This window comes from Lissotriton helveticus, chromosome 5_1 (genome assembly GCF_964261635.1).
Source record: "Lissotriton helveticus chromosome 5_1, aLisHel1.1, whole genome shotgun sequence".
Lineage (NCBI taxonomy): Eukaryota > Metazoa > Chordata > Amphibia > Caudata > Salamandridae > Lissotriton > Lissotriton helveticus.
Genome location: NC_136065.1, coordinates 1,715,555,376 through 1,715,559,801, shown reverse-complemented (window position 1 = coordinate 1,715,559,801; position 4,426 = coordinate 1,715,555,376).

Genomic DNA, 4,426 nt, shown 5'->3' with positions numbered 1-4,426 from the left:
TAACAGAGTCACAGCCTCTACCTTTAAAGGTTGGGTGGACCAGGCCATTATCCCCTACTTTGATCAGGTCCATGGTGTGTGTAAGGGCATACGTCCCTAACACCTTATTTAACTTCTCTCCCCACTCTTGTGTGCTCTACATGTGGGCCCTCTTCCAGTAAGACCAACCCCCCTTCTGAGTTTCACATTTGGGCAGAGGTGACAGTTGAAGTCACCGAGTAACACCAACTGGTACGTCCTTTCACCCTGGTCTTGTATCCCTGCTAACCTACTCTCCAATTCGTTCAGTCTTATTGTGGGTTGACCCATTAAAACAGCATGATAAACATTAATAAAAAATTAACATAACCCTTGATACACAAGCTGATCCCCTGCATAAAATCTGAGTCCCAGCCCAAATCGTCCCACCTTCCCTGGAGCCTTAAATCCATGTATGTGATCAGGCCTCCCCTTGCTCTAACCACGACACCCTTGCGTGCCAGTACAAAAAACATTTTGTAACCCTCAAGAGAGAACATGCTACTGTCCATCTCCCATGTTTCTTGGAGGCAAGTAACCTGGAATTTCTTTATGTAAGATAGCCAAACGGTGTTAAATATTTTAGATGAGACTACAGCTATGTTTCATGAGATAATCTCAGTGATATCTTGACTAGAAATGTCAGGCAACCGATGGGCCTGAGGGGAGCAATAATTACTAGGGTATTCTGTTCGATGGTGGGCCCGCTAGAGTCTCCCGTGAAAGATTTGGAAATAGGCTCTTTGGCCTGTAACTGTGTTATCCCTCCCCTGCCTGTAACAAGAGAAATGCCCTCCCGTCTGTGCCCATCCCCGATTGGGAAGCTCCAGTCGTGGCAATCGATATCGTCTAGGGACGAGACATTAACAAGCGGGGCATACCGATTGGATATCTGAATGGGTGGACCCCCTCAGACACGTCCTACTTGATCTCTCCTCTAACAGTCCTGGATATTTACTCCCCTCATATCCCTATAAAAGAACCCCAGTGGTAACATATTAAAAGTCGATCCGCCCTCTTCCTGGAAAGACCCCTTACGCTGGGTGAGGAGATCATGTACCAGCCCTGGAAACATGACATTTAAAATCACCGTGCCTCCTGGGAAGCACTTCTTGCTACACCCAATTCGGGACACCCTTCTCGCCATTACTACGTGCCTGTGGTTTGCGATGTTAAATAGTTTTTTTCTATTCAATCAGTGGGCCGCCTTGTTAATCAACATTTGCGGGTTTCTTCTCTCTTTCCACTAAGGGCCAGGACCCCTGTCAGAACTATTGTGTATGGGCTGGCTGCCGGCAATAGATCTAGAACCGGCAAACCCACAGTACTGCTAATGGGATCATCTTGGGCGGGCACCATATCCTGTGGTGCAAGTGCTCTACCTGCTATGCCCCAAGTGTTTTCTGAACCTGCATTCAGACTCAAATTCTGTACTGCGGGTCCCGCCCTCATGTGCCTATAATCTCCCACAGTACTTCTTAAACTCAGAGCATTTCCGTCCCTGGACCCCATCAGTTGCTCTTTAACTACGCCCTCCTTTATTCCCTTCAGGTGTTCACCAGCATGTATCACGCCCTGATTTCTCTCTAAGGGAAAAGCAACTCTTGACAGACTGGGAACATCCAATGCCCCCAAGCTATTGGGCATATGTGCCGTGGCCATGTTTGTTTGATTGCTATTCCGGTCAATCAGCAGGGACACTTTCGATTTCTTTCGATTAATTTGATTATCTCATGTATGGGCCCTAGGGGAGTGGCTAGTATTATTTCCAACCCAGACCATAATTCAAAGTCCACCCCCCACTTTTTCTGCCTCTCCACAATTTGTGCACTGAGATTTCCCTACGGGACCCTCTGTGTCTTTGGACCTGGCCAGTTTTGATGCGCCTTTCTGCTTAGATTTACTGTTAACAGTGTGACACCCCACTCCCCGGGTTCGCTTTGCTATTGCGGAGGGACCAGCTGAAGAGGTGACGCCCTACTTGTCTCACTTCTGTCTAATAATACCCTTTTGGACCGAGTGACCACCTCCCCGCCTTCCCTCAGGGTAATTTAGTATCTCTTCGGTATTGTGGCCAGAGTGGGGCCCCCCTCTGCCTGACCTGTCCCACATGCTAGATCCGGGTATGGAGCGCAGCCCTCCTCACTCTCTTCTACAACAATCTCTGTCATACATAACACATCCTGTGGTGACTCAGTTGTTTGTGGTGATGACCCCGCCACATGTGGTGGTAAAGCGTCAGGGTTCGGGCTGATTACAATGTGATCGCCGTTTGCATTATGTTGCACTACTGGGTTACCAACATTAGGCGACCTGTTTGTAGCTAAGCCCTCCATTGATGACCTTTTCTGTGACACAATTGAAACCAGTGAAAGTCTCTTCTCAGCCAACTGGATCTCATGCACTAATAGGGACTCTGCCCTCGATAGGAATGCATCTAGTGTCCCCTTAACACTCCCCCCACCATGGAAACCTTTGCCCTCCGCTTGCTCATCCCGCCTAATGATCAAATGACCGGGTGGGCAGACCAAGTAACGACGGGACAGTTCATATAGTCCAGAGCCTTAATTGAAACTAGGAGAGTTCTAGCCCAGATCCTCTATGTTGTTCTGGGCAATAAATGTCGGTGCTGACCTATGATCTCCACCCGACAACAGAAGACAAGAGACCACAATTATACGCCTTAGGCTTGTCCTCACCTCCTCCTCCTAATGGTGGCAAGTTAGTGTCCGTGCAGTAAGGCAGACGTTTCAACATTCTGGGGATGTTAAAAGGATGGCCCAGCCCAGCCTATTCCGCCCCCTGATGGGCACAGACGGGCCCGCCCTTGGCCCTGGCTTGGCCCGGGCACGCCCGCATGCGCCCCGCACTGCGGGAGTCTCGAAACATTTTTAAGCACCTCGTGGCGCCTGTGTGTGACGCTGGTGGCAGGCGCCAGCAAAGGATGCTCGGAGATGTGGTACGCACCTCGGGCGATAGATGGCGTCAGCCGTGCCAGTCCAGACAGCGTGAGCGTGGCCATTGAAGTCCTCCCGGACTGGTGTCAAAAGGGTCCCCCAGAGGTAAGGCACCAGCAGCGTTCAAGAAGCGCCTAACACAATCCGGGTAAATGTGCCACATCCATAATATGGATCCGGATAGTTATCTTTCTGGGAATATTGTATTGTGGTTGACACTGTGAAGTAAGGTGTCTATTTGAGTGCTGCCTTGGGGCATGGCTTCATAGCTGATGTTTGTTATAACCCCTTGTTGTGTGCCTCTGTGAATAACACAAAAAGAACTATTGATGGACAGTATGCAGAACAATGTCATACATTAACCTCAGTACAGGGATCTGGGCCTAAATCCATTACTTTTTGCTCACCATGCAATTCCCGTTTGGAGCCAGTGATGATGGATTAAACCCAGATCAGTTGACTGGGGGTGAGTGTTTGATTTGCTCAAAAGCTCCGTCCATCATCCCCTTTGGTATCGCTTTGTTAGCCTCGAGTTGGAAGGGTGTACCCAGACGTGTATCCCTTGTTCACTCTGCCACTGGATTCAAAATAGCCTGGCTGATGAGGGTTATGAACCCGAACCCGGTCCCAGCAAGCTTGTTTCCGGTCCAGGGAAGACATGGCTTGGCAGTTCGGGCTGGACTGTTCCCAAGAGGCACAGGGTCAGACTGATTTGCATATGGCCATGTCTGAACTGGGGTGGTGGAGTGAGCTAAAGAATGATGATGGATTAAACTCAGATCAGTTGACTGGGAATCAGTATTTGATTTGCTCAAACTCTTTGTCCATAATCCCCTTTGGTATCACTTTGTTTGCCCTGAGTTAGCAGGGTATGCCCAGACGTGGGTCCGATGCTCACTCTGCCACTGGATTCAAGATAGCCTTGCTGATGAGGGTTGTGAACCCGAAACCGGTCCCAGGATGCTTGTTTCCGGCCCAGGGAAGACATGGCTTGGCAGTTCGGGCTGGACTGTTTCCATGAGGCACAGGGTCAGACTGATTTGCATTGGGCCATGTCTGAACTGGGGTGACGGAGTGAGCTAAAGAATGATGATGGATTAAACCCAGATCAGTTGACTGGGGGTGAATGTTTGATTTTCTCAAACACTCGTCCATTTGGTATCGCTCTTTGATTAACGGACCATTAATATTTTCAGTAAACACTTTCACACTCGCTCAAATGTGATATGGAGTTTTCTTCAACACGGCTCATTTTACAAAGCACATTTGATGTCATGGGATTCAAGTCTTCTATCACACAGAATTCAGCAATACCTACTTATTTCACCAGGCTAGTTTAGGAGCAATAGCCCCATCAAATGGATAGAAACAAAGGCAACAGTTTTCACTTCCATTATCATTACATTTTCGGAACAACGCAAAGACAGAAGTAGTGTGAGGAGATCCGAGGC